We start from the raw sequence: 18,842 nt of genomic DNA, 5'->3' as shown, positions 1-18,842 counted from the left end.
GTTGGGATGCACTATGCAATTCTGGAGAGCAAGGCTGGTTTCCCTCTAGTGCTGCGCAATTTTTCAAGTCAGCACAAGAACCGGTTTGAGACCAAGTCACGGGAGGTCAGCGTGTGGGTGAAAGACAAACAAGTTAGCGAACACAAGCTGATAAGCCAAAGAAAACTCAACTGAAAGCATAAGTTTGTGGGTAGTGCAAGACTTGTTGCTAAGGATGGTTGGTAGGGAGGCTCCAAAACAAAGCAAAAGCAAAATTTTGGAGGGTGGTTGTAGCTGCTATAACAGAAAGGAATATATCGTACTGTGTGTCAAATAAATACGCTGAATGCCACAACTGGGAAATTCAAATAGAAATGCTTTTGTCTTTATACATGAGGAATGGATCATAAAATTAGATAATACGTTGTAACAAGTTGTTGATTATAGGTTGTAGTGCATGTAAATACTATCGCTATGATATTGCCTTTGCTATCTTCATTTGTATCTCTAATGAAGCATGTTGTCCTTTTTCCGACGTGGATGTCGCTTTAGTCCTCCTGTGCTTTTGTCGTGCAAGGCTTTTTTGCTCTAGCTAACACCAATTTTTATACTAGTCGTCCCCATGGCATCACATCATGATCTAAGCATATATGAATGAGTAGTTACTAGTGAGCTCAAATTCCATAAGAATATAAGAAAATTGAGAAGACAACTAGCGAACACATAGAAAAATAACTAACATGATCAAATAAGCATAAATTAAGTAGCAAGAGAATTATCCATAAATTATGAAGTACATAAGTTTAATTGCCTCGATTTGCCATCATTCCTGACCAAATTATGCTCTTTATTCTATCATTATAATTTAGATAACCATATTTATAGTGATAATCATACAAATTATGGCCTTTCATTTGGTTTGTTATATGCTTATCGCTTGTGCGGGTTCATTGTGCAGAGGTACTTGGGTAGAGGTACTCCATATAATAAAAGCAAAAGTATTATTTATAAGAGTAGACACTGGTCTTTCTAAACTTTCCGTATAGTGAATTGGACATTTGTTTAATCTTTCTCACCTCCTCATTTTTTCATCTATATAAAGGACCAACAGCTATATTAATTCTAGTATTGTTGGGCAGTGCAGTAGCATAACAGTACAGTGTCAGAACACTTAGGTGATGGAATGATAATCACAAAATTAGTCTTTTTTCAATTTTAAAAATATTTTCCTGTTATTAACAAATTCCAAAAATAAAACGTCCTCCATAAATAAAATTATATCCCATCAAAACTTGTTTAGCTAATAAAAAATTAAAAATAAAATTAAGAAAAAATTAAAAACATATTTTTCAATTTTCAGAGAATAAAAATAATAAACATTTTTCTCTGAACTTTAATTAAAATTACCATAAACATAAACTAATAAAATAAATAAATATAATATAGTATAATAAAGGTAAAATGCCAAATCTCAAACCACCAACCATTTTGAAAACCATTTCTTCAAATAGTTCAATCAATCAATCTAACTTTGTTAAATTCCATCAACATGATTAATCTAACATTGAAATTTATAAATAAAAAATTATATCCTATTAAATGGCTGGTAAATGGTTTTAAAAATTAAAGGCTCGTAGATTTAAAATTAATATATTTCCTACGCATCATTCCAGGAGTCATATGTTCACATCTAACTAGAAAAAATAATGGTTAAAATTAATTAAACTTTATAACATTCACCTTTATTATTATAAAATTAAAGGTGATGAATTAAACAACTACGTTAAGCTACTAATTTGGCCTATATATAAAATTTGCACGTCTCAATATGGGGAGTATGAAACCATTGTTTGAAAATATTTATAGATGGACCATTCTTTGCATCCTTAATTCAAACTATGATAACAACTGCTAACATTTAGTATTGCACATCTCATGTGATTATCGCATAAATTAATGTACTATTAAATTGAATGTAGAAAGTGGAGGTGAAATACTTCCTCCTCATAATAAGAAAGGCCATTTCCATGTGGAAGGAACGCCATTGGTTTATTGAGAAAGAGTCAATTTGGATGGAAGTGAGCGTAACGTTGTTTAACCAACACAAGGACTTTTGCGTATAATTTTAATGAACTACTTTTCTATGATTTGGAGTTCCCAACTTTTAATTTATTTGAAGGGTATGTTGGTTTGTTTTGTTTCATAAGGGAAAAAGAGATATTTTATAAAAGTTATATACTTTAATGTTGATGAGTTAAGGGTTGTTTGGAAAAATAAATTATTTTAAATATAAAAATTAGATGTATTTTTAAATTGTAAATTAAAAGTTGTTTACTAAATTGTGTTAAATTGAGTTTTATTTTTTATTTTTTATTATTAGGTGTTAAATTGAGTTTTTTTTTTGTTATTATTGTTATTTTTGAATCGTTGACAATGTTTTTATTTTAAAGAGTTTTTTTAGATTTCTTAATAAAGGGTTTTTATTATTTTTATAAACAAAATACAAAATAATTATTTATATTGACACGATGAAGATTATAATAATAGACATGTTTATTTTAGAAAAGGAAAATCATATATTTAGTTTTCTAAATTAAAAAAAATTATAGTTACAGGCGAGATTTAAAAAAGAACAAATTAAGCTCTAAATCTATTTCTAGCAGCGAATCATTTCTCTTTATTGATTTATTTCATTTATTTTAACAATAACACATATGCACTTCACAATCATTGTTGTAAAGTAGGATTTAAAATGTAAGATTAAGATTTAGATTAAAGTGAGATTAAAAAATGTTTGCCTCATTGTAAGAGGATACAATTTAACTTCAACCATGTCTCCACTCACAACTATTTAAGTTATGCTAGTTGAATCCAAAGAATTCACTTACATTAGATTAGTGTATGACAATAATAACTTGGAAGATGTGGCTTCATTGAGATATCTTTATCACTAGCTTAAGTGGAACTATAGAATTGAAAAAAAGAGAGGATAAAGGGAAGGTGGAGAGCTTATCATGTGTTGAAATTGTAGCAAGAAAAGACTTCACTTGACTAGTGCCTTAGTCAAATGAAGAAAAATTGATTTTCCACATCAACAGGATGACTTGGATTGTAGTTAGCTAAAGTTACATGGCCTTGTCTACTAGTTAAGTCAATAAATTCGAGTTTGTATGCTAGAAGTAGAGTTGTGCATGAGTTGAGTCAGTTGAATGTTAGTTGAGTAGTTATGATTGTTGTTAACTCACTAATCTCTCAGTTAACTAGTCAATAAGTTAAAAATAGACTTAGTTTGCATGGAATTCGAATTACCTAGTTGAGTGGATTGAAAAGGCACATTTGTATTTATAATTGTATAGTGTTGGGTGTACAGTATTTTTGCACTAAGCAGGTGATCAATTCCCCTTGGATTTGCATAAGGAAATAGGAATTTTTCCTATTATTTAGGAGCTTAATTCCTCCAGGATTGCACAAGGAATTAGGAGGTTGGTTGCAGCTTGAATTGGCTAAGTGTTGGCCAAAGAAGGTAAGGAAGAAGGAGAACAATTTTATAGTGCAGGGGGTGCTTTAGAGTTAAAGCAAGACATTTAATTTTTTCTCTTCCTCATTTGAATTAATGAAAAGTAGTGGATGGGTTCTTCCCAATTAGGTTCCCTTGTAAAATCATTGTGTTCCTTGTGTTTTGATGGTTGCTTGTTATTGCATGTGTTTCTATTGTGTGTTTTCCTTTCCGCAGAATAGTAGAAGAAATTTTTGTCTTTTGATTTCAACTCGATTTCATTAGTAGTAGTAAATTTCTTGCAATTTCTGCATGGTAGTAGAGCATCAAAAGACTACATAAAAACCTTGTTCCAAATCTTTTTTCAGAGAAATTTTGATTTGAAAATTTTTTGGTGCAGATTATCTTTAGTTTAGGAAAGGAAATCAATGGATTGAAGTTGGAGTATACAATAGAGAGCACCTCAAATTTTGTGCTTGGAAAGACAGGATGGAAGTTATCTTAGGTGATAATGGAGTATGGTAATATACACAAACTGATATTCCAAAACTAGTAGCATAAGATGCACAAGCACTTGCTCAGTGGAAGAAAGAGCCAAGAGGATTATTCTGGAAGTGTCAGAGATCATGTGGTTTCAAACTTACATGGAAAATTGACTCCTTTTGCAATGAGGAAAAATCTCATAGATCTCTTCGAGAGAATAGTGATGTTGGGAAATTGGCATTGAGAGATAAACTCAAGAGCATTCAAATGTAGAAAAATGAAACCATTCCACAATACCTCACTAGATTCACTCAGGTTCGAGACGAACTTGGCATAGTAGGAGAAAATGTGCCATCATCTAAACTTGTGAACTTATCACTTCTTGGCCTTCCTAAATCCTGACACAACTATCAAGATCCAGTTAATGGAAGAGACCAGCTACCAGAATAGGAGCGACTTTGGTTTGATTTGGTGGAGGAGGAGATCAAAAGAAATAATAGAGATGGTGTCACATCCATTGTAGATGAGGAAGAATATTGTGTTGTATTTGGTAAAGGAAAGAAATATAAGGGAAAGAAGGCCCAAGGTGAGGCAGAGTCTAGCCAGAACAATGGCAAGAAGAAAACCTAAGAAAAATAAAATGTTTTCACTGCCATGAATACAAACACTATGCAACCAAGTGCCCACACAAGAATTCTAGCAAGGAGCTTGTAGCAGGAGCAGGAGGAGATGATTTGGCATCTCAATTCGATTTAGATTTCACCCTCTTTGCTTGCATTGAAAGCACAATAAGAGGGAGTGAGTGGTACTTAGATTCTGGTGCCTCATATCATATGATAGGAAATAAGGAATTCTTTAGTAGCCTAAAGGACAAGGATCTAAAATTGCACACAAAATTTGGAGATGTTGGGAGGTATAATGCCAAATAAATTGGTATTGTCACCATTAAGAGGGAGTCAGGCTCCCATCTTCACTTGAAAAATTTAATATATATTCATACAATGAAGAAAAATTTAATTTGTGTAGTTGTATTGGATGACAAAGGTTATGATGTTGTGTTTAGTAACGAAAAATATTTTCTAAAGCATGTTGCTACTGGATAAGTGAAACATATTAGAGTTAGAGTGAAAAATATCTAAAAGGTAGAGGTATATTTCACCATACATGAAGTTATACCTCCAAGAGTGAGGTGGGGCGATGTAGAGCCTTAGTCCTAGAGTTGAAAAGATTTGGGTAAGGTCCATAGGATAGCAGTAACATTTGGAATACACTCATCTCATGGATCATTACCTTATTACAGGGGCCCACATTATTTAGTAGCAAAAGCATAAATGTCAATTGATGCAGTCAGATCTTGAGCGACAATTGCAGACTAGTTATAATTATATGATGAGGAGCACATAACAGTATTGACAGTAGTGTAGGAGGCAGGAGGTAGAATCAACAAGAGTGCAGTTTTCCCAGTAGATAGTGCAAAGACTAGTAACAGTTAGATTCTCAAGAGACAATTACAGCTCAGAAACACAATTGATTCAGTATTTCAGATACTTCTCAATTGCAGTTGTTGTAGTAGAAACAACAACAGTGAGAGGGAGTCTTGTTACGGTACATTCCTATAGGAGCAGGATTGGGGTTGTACATATCCATTTTCTTGCTAAGAGGGAGTGTTCAAATTGTAGCAAGAAAATACTTCATTTGACTAGTGCCTTAGTCAAATGGAGAAAATTCAATTTTCTATATCAACAAGATAACTTGGATTGTAGTTAGCTAGAGTGACATGGCCTTATATACTAGTTTAGTTAGTAAATTTGAGTTTGCAGGATAGAAGTAGAGTTTTGCATGACATGATTGCTAATATCTAGCAATCTAGTTGAGTTATTGTTAGTTGAACTTAGTTAACTGATCTCTAGTCATTAGTTGAGTCAGTTGAAGTTTAGTTGAGTAGTTATGACTATTGTTAAGTCACTAATGTCTTAGTTAACTAGGCAATCAACTAAAAATAGACCTAGTGTAACATCCCTGGTGAAAATTTCATGTAATAAAATTTAATAAAGGAAAAATAAGACCACAAGTAAGGGACATGTATTCCAAGCTGAATGTTGGGTAAAGATATCCTAGTGGGCATCACTGAATGTGTGTTTTGGCTAAGGAAAAATGGCAAAGGCTAAGGAAAAGGCATTAAAAGGCAAAAATGCATTCTAGGCACATTGCTTTATGAAAATAAAGGAAATTAGGAGAAAATTAAGGTGAAAGGTCATAGGTTGCATGTGAGGAGGAAATTGAAGGAAAATGATAGAAAATGAAAAAAAAAAATAGAAGCCTCATTTATAAAAAGGCTTATGAGGATCAGTTGTGATATGAATTTGAACAGGGACACAATAAATTATAGATATAACCATAAATACAAAGATGCAACAAAAATAATACTTCATTTCATTAATATCAAACACTAAAATATGTATACAAATAGAATGGAAATAAGACTAGCTCGGGCGATGGTAACTTATCTCTGAGAAGATATGTGGTGGCTACATGCCTATGAACTGTGTTACAATGAGGCTCCAAGGCCTATTTATTATTGAGAAACAATGGAAAACCATAAACATCCAGAAACCTAACCCTATGAGATGAAGCGTCAAAACTGTGGGACCCGTTTGGGTAAATTAGTACATTAATTTCTCGGGGTCGTATCTTTAGCATACGATCTCCATTTGGCTATCATAATACCTCGTTTCGAAGATCTCAAAGAGTATGCCAAAAACAAATGGTTTTAACCCATTTGGGACCTTTTTGGACTCTCTATTTTCCCTGAAAATGTCATTTAGGGCCTCAAAACAGCTACGGAAGTCCAGGACCCAAAAATTTTCCAAAAAAAGTAAACTGTGCTACAATTAACGAAACTGAAAAACTGAAAGAAACAGTGTTGGGGGTCCAAGTGGAATAGGAGGGTGGCCACCAATATACACCTGGATCAGTCTTCCCCCTTAAGAAGAAATGGTCCCCATTGCGTTGAGTGCCTCCATGAGATGGGGAAACTTTTGCTGAACTTGGTCCCTTGTGAGCCATTTGCCTCGGTGCAGGCATTGGCCAACTTTGCAACCTGATACAGTTGGGTCTTTTGCTGGCGAGTGTTCTTGACTTGTGTGTCCATAATCCGATATTTTGTGGCCTATTCCATGCAGTCTCGGTTTAACTCTATTGGTGTGAGTTGTTCTGCAATGTCAGATGTGTCCAACAATGGTGGGAAGTATGGTAAAAGGTGGTCCACATTGAACACTAGGTACAGACCAAGGAATGGGGGAATGATGAGCTCAAAAGCATTGTCTCCCACAACATTGGTAATGGTGGAAGGACCATATTGAAGTGGCTTGAGCTTTTGATGGGCTCCGGTAAAGATTTCTTTCTACAAATGCAACCAAACTTTGTCACCCACTTAAACTTATGTGGCACCCGATGTTGATCATGTTGCTACTTGTACTTGGAATTTGACTTCTCCAAGATGTCATGAATCTACTGGAAGATGTGTTGGATGCGTTCAATAAATCTGGTAATTTTATTAGCCGTGGACAGTACATGTGTGGATTTTGTCTGTGTAGTCGCATGAGGTATGGAAACATCAATCAAACACAATGGTTGAAATCCTAAACCCACTTGAAAGGGACTGCGACTAGTCGAGCTATGGAGAGCTCTATTATAACTGTGCTGCACATATGGAAGACTCTCATCCCAAGTTCGAGGATGCTTGGAGTTGTACATGCAGAGTATGTGCACTATCATCCTATTGATGACCTTCATCTAGCCGTCAGTCTAGGGATGGAAGGCAATGGATTTGATGAACTTGGTGTCCAATAGTGTCCAGAGGCTTGACTAGAATGTGCTCAGGAACCTTCTATCCTGATCTGATATAATGGTCCACTTGATCCAAATATATACCCATACTCGTTCAAAGAAGAGTTTGGTAGTGCCCTCTATTGTGATACTCTTCTTGCAGGTCGCCAATATATCCATCTTAGAAAATTTGTCCACGACTACAAATACACAGTCATTACCATGCTTGGTAGAAGGGAGGCTAGACATATAGTCCATGGAGATGGATTCCCATGGTTGCCTAGGAGTATGCAGAGGAGTGTATAGGCCTTGCTTCTTGATGATAGACTTGGTAATGATGCAGGCAGTGCAAGATCTGATATATTTCCCAACATCCAATCAGAGTTTGGGCCAATAAAAGTACTTTTGTAGTACAACCACAGTTTTCTCCACACCAAAGTGTCCTACGACCCAATTGTAGTGCACCTCCCAAATCATCTTGGCACACTCACTTGAAGGAACACAAAGGGGACCTAGGTAGCATAATAATGCGTCCTGGAAGTGGAAATTAGGAAATTGCTTGTCAGCTACTAGCCTCTGGTATGTCGAGGTGAACTCTGGACCATTTTTGTATAATTGCAGCCATCCAGAGGTTTCGTGACCACAAGAGTTGAGAACAATAGTCAGTGCATCAACTACGGGTCAGCTAAGGTAGTCTGCAACATGATTGGTGCTACCCTTTTTGTATTTAATGTTTAAGTGGAATTGTTGCAGATATGTAGACCACTTCTGATGGCAATCATTCTACAACTTCCCTTGTGTCTGTATAAACTAAAGAGGTTGGTGATCGGTGTGGATGACCATCTTCTTCCCCAGAATGTAGTGCTTCCATTGTCGGCAAGCCTGCACGATGGAATGCATCTCTTTATCATAGGTGGGGTACTTCTGAATTGTATTAGAAAGTGTCTCACTATGATAGGTCACTAGATGCTCGTGTTAGGTGAGGACTGCACTAATAGCATAGTCTGAGGCGTCTGTCTCAATTTGAAATGGTTGCTGCAAGTCCGGCAGTGTGAGTACTGGTGCAGAGCAGAGGCAGTGCTTATGTTGGGACTCAGACCAGGAAAAGTTTTCTTTCGCCATGCCCTTAGTAATCTGACTCAAAGGCCAAGTGATATGGGAGAATCCCAACATGAACCTATGATAGAAACTTGCAAGGCCCAAAAAGCTGCAAAGCTTCGTTAGAGTGGTCGGGGCTAGCCAATCCCAAATGACTTGGATCTTGGTCGAGTCCAGATGCATGCCATGCTCATTTATGATGTAACCCAAGTAATGGACATGGCTCATGCCAAAGGTGCATTTCTCCAAGTTGGCACACAATTTATGTTTCTGAAGGGTTTGAAGTACCTACCGAATGTGTTGCAAGTGTTCTTCCCAACTCTTGTTGAAGATGAGCATGTCGTCCAGATAAACTACCATGAACGAGTTGGTGAAGGGTCGTAAGATGTCATCCATTAGCCTCATAAAAGTAGCAAGGGCATTTGTTAACCTGAAGGGCATAACCAACCATTAAAAAATTCCTTCCTTGGATTTAAAGGCGGTCTTCCATACATTTGTGGGCTCTATTGGAACATGGTGATAACCAAACTTCACAACAATCTTTACTAAAATACTTGCCTCCCTTGAGTTGGTCTAGCAGGTCATCAATCTGTGGGATTAGATACATGTTCCTGAAAATGATTTTGTTTAGTGCCCAATAATCAACACATAGCCTCCAGGTCCCATCCTTCTTCTATAAAAGTAGAATAGAGCTCCCACAAGGCAAGCAACTTGGTCATATGTTCCCTTTCTGTAGAAACTCCTGGATTTGTCACTTGATCTCTTCATTTTCCAGAATGGAGCGGTGATATATCAGCCCGTTGGGTAGAGGTGCTCCGGGAGTTATATCGATTGAATGCTTGACCTGACAATGCAAGGGTACCCCTGTGGGTGAGGAGAAGATGTCCCTATATTCTTCCACGACTGTATCCACCTGCTTCTGCTACTTGGAGGAACCCTTCCCAGGGGCCATGGATGTGGCTATGACCTTCCCCTTACTTTGAGAGCGAATCAAAAAGAAAACAAATTTCCCAATTTGGGAGATGACCTTACTACATTTCTTAGCAGAGATCAAAGAGATGATGGTAGGTGGGGTTACCTCCGGTATCTTGTATAACTTAGTACCCAAAGAAATAATAATAGAGCGATGTCTAGAATCATATACAACATGTTACTTCCATAAGTATGGTTTTCTTAATAATACATCACAAACTTTAAGAGGAGAAACATCACAGAATACCTCATCCGTGAAGGGCTTGATGTTGTAGGGAAGGTGACACTACTAGTTGATGCGAAGATCTCGTCCTTGGTGAAGCCACCCGATGGTATACGATTTTGGATGTGTTGTAGTCAGTAGGGCCATCCGCTTCATGACCTTTACTGAAATGAGGTTCTTTGGCTCCCGCTGTCAACAATGACCTATAGCAGAGAACCCTTCATCCACATCTGTGGGTGGAAAAAGTGCTCCCCCTCTTCTCGATCTTTAGGATGAATCTTTTGGATTTTAGTGGTGGCTACAGTGGCACTGGGCTCTAATTCAATGATATGCTTCCCTTTGTCATTCCCCTTGTCAGGTTCTGACTTAGATTCAGAACATGCATCAGACTCAGAAGCCTTCATCTCGACCACCAGTGACTGCTTGGCTTGACACTCACTTGTGTTGCGAGTGGAGCTCTTATGGAACTCACACCACTTTCTTGTGTTCTTCTTTGTCTTCATGGTGTTGTTCTTTTCTTGAGGCTTCAGCGGGTTCTCCTGGGTTGCCTCGCCTTGGCCTTGCCCTTTTCTCTATGGTTTGGGGGCACCTTTCCCTTCCTTTGGATTCGCAGATCCAATGTCTTAATTTTTCTATTTAAGCTTCTGCTCGATCTTGACAATGTATCGGTATGCCATGCCACGCAAGGAGATGTTGAGGGACTCCATCTCATCTTGGATGTACCTATGTAGGCAGTCGTGGTACTTGAGTACCAAATGTTACTCAAAATCCTTGATACCCAACTTTGTGCGAAGGGTATGAAAAACATTGGTAAACTCTGGCATGTCTTGGTCCCTTCCTTGTCGCAGTGTGGTCCACTTTATGTATTTATCCTCATAGATCCCGACACGATAGTATTATTCCTTGATATCATCCTAGAACTAATCCAAAGTGGGCGTGACCGAAAATAGCGAGGGCGTACTTTCATCCTTCTGCTCATAGTAGGTTTCCCACCAGTCCTTGATGTGGAGGGCAGATTTAAGAAGAGAAAAAGTAATATTTTCCCAGCTAGAAAAATCATGAACAAAAAAATATCCTTCTAGTAGATTTAACCATTTATCTATGACGTCAGCATATATCTGACCCTCAAGTATGGGAATGTCAAAGTTAACTTGTACCTTAAAGGGTGTGGTGCTTCTAGAGTAGTTGTTGGAAGTAGATGTGTCACCCTTGGGTAGCCGCTAAAGGATTTGGGCAAATTTATCCATAATCGTGTTCCTATGTTGCTTGAGGGCTTCTTCGAGCAAGATTTTGAAAGGATCTCTGTAGAGCTTTGAAATTACACCTCTCCTACACATTTTTCCCAGACTTTTTCCCTCACCAACACTCCATAAGCTATCAGATATCATTTCATATTGATTTTAAAAGAGCATTTAAGTGGTTTTCTGACTATGTTTTTGTGTTTTCTTTTTGAACTGGATTTTGCTCATTAGCTGCGGAATCCAGTCACTTTCCGCAACTGTTTTTGTTAAACTCTATGTTGCAGGTGTCACCAGGAAAAACAAGCCACGTGGGCAAGTTAGAAATGACCTGGACATGGATCAGGTCCTATTGGTTTAGCCAAATTCATCAAGGGAAGTTGTGGTCAACGGTGGTCCAAAGTAAGAGTCCTATGGTAGCCAGACTCTGTTTTCAAACACGTGAAGGATTCTGAAGGATGCGTGGCTGTTCCTAAATCTCTAGGGTCTGTTGCCACTTGTAGATTGACCCATGACGAGAATATAACAACCATAGTTGATAGATTTAATATTCTCGGCAACCAGTACGCTAAATCCATGGATGCTGTCTTTTACGTGTCCCCTGTTCACGCAGTTCTACAAGAAAACAGTTATGTAAACTTTGTTATAAATAACGCATTTCTATAACACATAGTGTTGGATAGGTAAATCCCCTCTGCGGATAGAGGCGATCCCACTAGCCTAAAACAGAACTAGCCACAATCAAACCACGCTGCTACGCAAGTTCCTAGTTATGCATCAAAGGTGAATTAAGAAGACCAACCTGGAGTCCAACGCTATGATTGAAGCAGAGTTGATATTCCCGCTCCCTTGCTCCAACAGATCATAAACGAACACCTGCACATGCAAAGGAAGGGACAGATACCAACATAAAATCTACCAAGGCACAACTATATTTCAGTCAGAAAGGAAATAAATCAACACATCACCATAATAGACAATGGGATTGGAACTATAATAGCAGTCGCTCATTAATTACTAATAAACAGGAAAAGTTACAACCATGGTTCTGACGTTGAACCTCTCCTGGCTGGGCGAGTAACTATATGTGTCTTTCAATGCATCTCCTCTCCGGCAGCATAACCTCTCTAGCATTCACTAGCATTCCTCCAAGAACTGAAGAACTCAACATCTAGCACTCCATGACTAATGATTCTCACTCTAGCTTGTCAAATGCATAAGGACAAGCTTATATAGATGAAGAAGGGAGGAGGATACGATGAACCGGGACACCTATTGTGGATTAACATTATCCCCAAAAGCCATTAAAGATGGAGATAGGATAGAGCTCGTCATAAGACTGATTTTTTATCCTCAAAAAGCTCCATGTAATGAAGGAAACAACAGTCGGACGTGCGTTAAGGCAAAAAGCATGACCAAACTTGGTTGGCGCGACTGCTGCTCTAAGACAGAGCGCCAATGATCGCGCCTTCTTTTGAGGATCTCCATGATTGGCGCGGGTAAGATACTGTGGACATGCGCCAATGGAAAAAGAGCACTTTTCAGGGATAATCTGTAGAAGGTGTCTTCAGGGAACATGAAGTGCATACTCAGGGGAACATAATATGAGTGTTTTTAGACTTTGTCACTTCTTATAACTCCCGGGATGAGTCCTCCAAGGTACGACAAGAGGAGTAACAGGGATGGTGACAAATTACTGTGTAACAGATGCCCCCTAAAGCATGAAGTCCGAGAGGTGGAGAGGGGTGAAATGCTTTACAAGAACACATAAGAACACATATAGTTACTGCCGTCGAGGATCTATGTTAAGAGACATGACTGATAGTTCAATTACATGATGTACGTGGTATGGTCGCAGCCATCCATAAAAGAGTACATAAATAATCTAGATCCATAGTATGGACGCAGCCATCTGGTTAGGATCAATGAATTGACTCAGGTATGGTCGCAGCCATCCAGTGAATGAGTCAAGTATCAAGAATCACGCCTGGATTACAACAGACACAATCCAGGGTATTGCGCTCCATCTCGTCCCGAACAAGAGTACAAGTTCAAGCATGTGAATATATGAGCTGAAGTCGAACATGCATGAACATCGTCTGATTACCAGTCAATAGTGGAAACTGTTAACAGATGCGAGAGGTACCACCAATAATGACAATGGTCCTCAAGGTACTATAGGTACAATCTACGGCGCGTGAATTAATGATCTGAAGTCGAACGCCCGTAGAATCATTTGATCGGAGGCTAATGATGAAAACCTCACGTCGAACACGAAGAACCTGCCATTGAGGCATGCAGGCTCCAAGGCACCGGAAAGGAGTCTCTAGATCAACTTCCTGGATAATGAGCTGAAGTCGACAGGAAGTGACCTTGATCGAAGGTGGGCCATAATGTTTCCCACATCATCGACATGAGACAGAGAGATAATGTTGTGAATCAAGATTGTGCGAACTATCAGAGGGAGGTTGTTTCTTTGCAGAGGTCAACTTCTCTTGAACATATCGGCGGCACATTAATGGAATTGGCAGTATTTGACATCAATGTATCAAAGGTCATAATGACGAGGCAATGAGTGGATGAGAGGTCAAATAAGGTACCCAAGTCCATGGAAGCAAGTGAAAGATATGAGATGAGATATCCCCACCCCGGACACGAAAGCAGAAAAGTGCCATGTTCAAGAGCGACATACTGCTGTCACGGTAATAATTATGGTTCAAAAATTTTCTTTTCCCCCCGCCATTTCTGGCGAGTACCCCAGTTATTTTTATCAAGCTTGATGGGGATAGCATATGCTTGTGTTGTAACAAAATCCGATGTCATTAAGTTTTAACGAGTCTGACAAAGGAATAACTCGGCATCTTTTCATGTTTGGAGAGTTTGAAAAGACAACAGAAAAGGAAACTCCAGGGATGTCCTTTTTCGTAAAGTTGTGTCTCTCGAGCCCGAAAAAGTATAAAATAATACCCGAAAGAACCGCCCGATCATTATGATCGAGGAGTACTTTTCATAATTAGTGATTTCAACCTGAAAAAGTAAAAAAGTGGTCAAAACCACGTCGTTTCGTAACCATTAACGAGTTTGAAACGACAAAAACCCGGTAATCTTTTTATGTTTTAATGGTCGATGAAAAGAACTTAAAACAACCCCCCCTTATCAACATTTAACGAGTCAAGAGGAGCGACTCGGCAATCTTTTCCTCTTTTAAATGGTCAGAAAAGAGCTGAAAGCAGACCTCCATTTTTATTTTCTTTAACGAGTCAAAAAGGAAAAATACTCGGCAATCTTTTCATATTTTACGAGTCAGAAAAGAGCGTAAAGGTGACTCATCCTGAAGGAACGAGTGGTATAAAGGGTAGCGACTGGTTCCGGTAATGGTGGAACTTGCTCGAAACATGTAAAGGTTAAGAGGCTGGCTAATAAAACCACTCATCGCTGCGGTTCCTCAGGAAAGGAGAAACAACCAAGTGAAAGCATATGATCGGCCAAAGAGATGGTGGCGATGGAATGAAACAACCAAGGCTCATCTAGCAGAATTTAGCAGATAAAAGGCAATCACGGGATGTAAATCAGGTATGGGTTCATTTTTACACAAGCTTGAACCATGGAGAACTTTGCTTGTTAAATTTTTTGTTGCATGCCCCCAGCATGATAATGCAAAATCGAGGTACATGCAAAATCGAGGTTATACATGCCCCCCAAGCTTCATGGCATTCACGGAGTGGATGGAATGAAGGTTTACTTGGAAAGACTCGATTTTGAAGGAGGATGCATGCCCCCCCCCCCGAGCCTCAGTCACGCACCCGGGTTAGTTGCCGTCATCAGAATGATGGGGTGGATGCTGGGGCATTTCCTGTGGAAATAAGACCATTTAGGAATGGTAGATGACTATATGTGAAGTGTGAACCGGGGAATGAAAGTTGGTCTACGACCTTGATCGTCCTTCCTTCATGCAAAAAACACATCACTCTGAAGAGTGATGACACAATTGCACGTATGCGATAAATATAGTCTCGTCCAAGGAGTAAATTGTAATCTAACGGACCTTGGACTACCATGACGCCCATTTGAACGGTCTTCCCTTCTAATGTGATAGGTACGTTGGGAAGAATTCCTAAAGGTCGAGTGGTTTCTCGATAGAAACCTGTAAGGTTTCTCATCTCAGGAAGAAGCAGTGGGGAACCAAGTGCTTCCCAAGCTGTTGAAGAAAGGATACTCACAGGAGATCCCTCATCAATGATTGTACCGGCCATAACCATATGGTAGACTTGGACTATAATTCGAAATGGTATGGAGGCTAGTAACCGAGGATTGACTAGTTGATCCCAATTGAAGGAAACAACTAGGTTGCTTGGAGGTGGAACTGGATAGACAGCCGGATATGATTCTGATGGACTTTCTTCCTGGTGTGAAGGAATGAGAGGGATGCTCACTTGATCATTAGAGTCTATGTTGATGAATAGAATTTGAACGGTGGGATCTTCATTCTTTGCAGTGATAACATCATTTGAGGAGGTAACTTCTGAAGGCAAAACCGGGTCACTTGTAAGCTGGACCTTTTGACTTTTGTCTGGTTTGGATTCAGGTGTAAGATCATCTAAGGATGGAACTTCTGTAGGCAAAACCGGGTCACTTGTAAGCTGGACCTTTTGAAAGACCAGGTCAACTGTAATCTGTAACTGTGGACTTTCGTTTGGTTTGGACTCAGGTAGTTCATCTTTGATGATAGAGTGGTGCGTAGATGATGAATGTAAATCAACACTCGTTCCGACCAGGAACTGGTCTGGAACAGGCGGAGCACGGCTAGGTTCAGGAAGAGAAGGCTGGACCAAAGAGGAATCATGCTTGATCACTTGGTTAGTGGAGAGATGATCTGTAGTTGCAAAAAGACGCTGATATCCAGCGGGTAGTTGGGGTAAGGGAGCTGACAGACTTTCCAAAAGATGGGAGGCTTCACCCATAAGTGGACAAAGGCGAAGGAGATGATTACCTTCACAAAGTCGACAAGGGAAACGAACCTTCCCTTTTCTCTTACCAACTGATAAGGTATCGTCGATCTGCAACGACAAGGGGTGAGTCGGGTCACGGGACCATATATCTAGGATCCTGGGAATACCAGGACAATCAGAAAGAAAATGGTCCTCCTTGCATAATCGACAAGGAGACTTAGCCTTCCGCGGAGGAGCAAAAGGTGGTTCCACTTCAGATATTTTCATGGTAGATGCGACCTTTCCCTTAGGAGACTTCTTCGTTTTGGTCTTTTTCTTCTTCTTCTTAGCCACCTGGTTACTGAAATCCAAGGTTTCACCAGGCGAAGTAGAAGATGAGGACGCAGCAATGGGCGAAGAAGGGAAGGGGTCCACCTTAGAATCAACATGGTGTTGTTCGGGTGGAGGTGGTGGTGGCGGAACAGGAGTTATTACACTTGAGACCACCGAGTTTGGAAACAACCATACGGGTAAACCAATGGTCAACCCAGGCAAAGACAATGTTGCGATATACTGAACACCGACATTTCCAACAGAAGGAAATGGACGAGGGTTCCCATCAGGAGGAATACCTTGGCCGGTGGGCGCCGGGAAGGCTGCCATCGAACGAGAAATAATCCTACTCAAGCTAACGCAAACAGAATCTAATTGGGTAGATGTTATCGTGGCCAATAAATTTTAAGACACTGAACTTAACCTTTTCATTTTTTAAGAGTCGAGAAAAGGATAAAAAATGACTCTAGTCTCCTTCGAATATTTAATGAGCACGAAGTGACAAGACGCTCACAGGCACCTTTTCGTTTAAGGAGTTCGAAAAGGATCAAAAGTGACTGCTCTGGAATTCTAGGTAGAGGGTGTGCCAAACTTTTCGCAAAACCATAGAATACTTTTTAGGGTACGGGTGGTCAATCTTCGTGAATGCTGTGTTCACTGCATTGTGAATCATAGGGCGGCTGACACGGCTTCCTATGGATAAAGGCTTTATTCCTATAGGGGTCTCCCAATATATACGCGACGGTACGTGGGAGCACAGTCCGTATTGGCACCTATCGTTTCACCGTGGAGGAATTACCCAACCACTCGACGATAAACTACCAGGTTTAAAGACGCCGGAACACGTCTCTAACCTAGACCTCTAGAGTATTTGCGTTATGTTCCAATGCGTTGTTATGTTCATTGAGTTTATTTTAAAGTTTATCGTCGATTATGTTTCAGTTTTTTGGTCCTACCGTATGGGATATCTCCAAAACTTCTTAAATGCAAACTATATGCCAAAATTATATCATTTGATTCGATGAATTCTATCTACAGGAGGGTTGAGATGTTTACACAAACGAAATGATCACTCAACAAACAACAAAGATCCTAATGCAGCTAATAACAAGAAATGAAATTTTTTCTTTTTCTTTTTAATAGCAACAAACAACAACAAATGCTAACTAATATGATGCAAAAGGTTTTTTGTTTTTCTTTCCTTTAAGATGGCATGATGCATTTAAACAGATTTTAAGAGATATGCACAATCCAAGTTCACTCAATGAAATAGAACCAACTCTGAAACACCAAAATGAACTATGCAAGCAAGGAAAAACACAAAGACTTTCACTGAACCATGTAATCTAAGTTCGAATGAAGTCAAGTGAAATCCAAAGAGGTTAGAGGTGAATCACTCAGAGTATAGAAGATAAAGCTTTAACAAATCACTGGATAGGTGCAGAACACAACCAACAAATTGACTGGATAATCAAGAGATCAAAACTTCCCACAGAAGGCTAGACATGCAAAGTCACTAGATGTTCTAGGGCTGAGACGAAAATCAATAGAAATAAGCAAACAACTGAAGGATAAAGGCTAAGACCAGTCAAGCAGAGGTTCAACACACTTCCAGAGGCTGTAAGAGGTATAAAAAGAGACTGAAAGAGCTTTCCACCCACACACAGGTAAAATTTACAGGGCTGGCGTGACTGTCAGCCTGCAACTTGCGCTACCATAGGATTGGCGCGAGTTGCTTTCGAGCAACATGCGCCAACTGGCGCGACTGTCAGAGTAATAACCGCGCCAATTAAGCTTGCCGGCTAGAAAAATAAATGATACGACCTCAAGTCGGGTTGACAGTGCTCAGATGGGTCAAACAGTAAAGAATAAACTCAAAACTGACTCAGGAAGCTCATTCACTCAAGCAAGAAGAAGAAAATTAACATGCAAGACAAATTCCAAATAGCTTCTCCCCAGTGGAGTCGCCAAATTGTTGGATAGGTAAATCCCCTCTGCGGACAGAGGCGATCCCACTAGCCTAAAATAGAACTAGCCACAATCAAACCACGCTGCTACGCAAGTTCCTAGTTATGCATCAAAGGTGAATTAAGAAGACCAACCTGGAGTCCAACGCTATGATTGAAGCAGAGTTGATATTCCCACTCCCTTGCTCCAGCAGATCATAAACGAACACCTGCACATGCAAAGGAAGGGACAGATACCAACATAAAATCTACCAAGGCACAACTATATTTCAATCAGAAAGGAAATAAATCAACACA

The sequence above is a fragment of the Pinus tabuliformis genome, chromosome 4_2, assembly GCF_031772625.1.
Source record: "Pinus tabuliformis cultivar Carrire ecotype Pingquan chromosome 4_2, CPIR1, whole genome shotgun sequence".
Lineage (NCBI taxonomy): Eukaryota > Viridiplantae > Streptophyta > Pinopsida > Pinales > Pinaceae > Pinus > Pinus tabuliformis.
The sequence above is the reverse complement of the archived record's forward strand: the minus strand, read 5'-3'. Positions refer to the sequence as shown.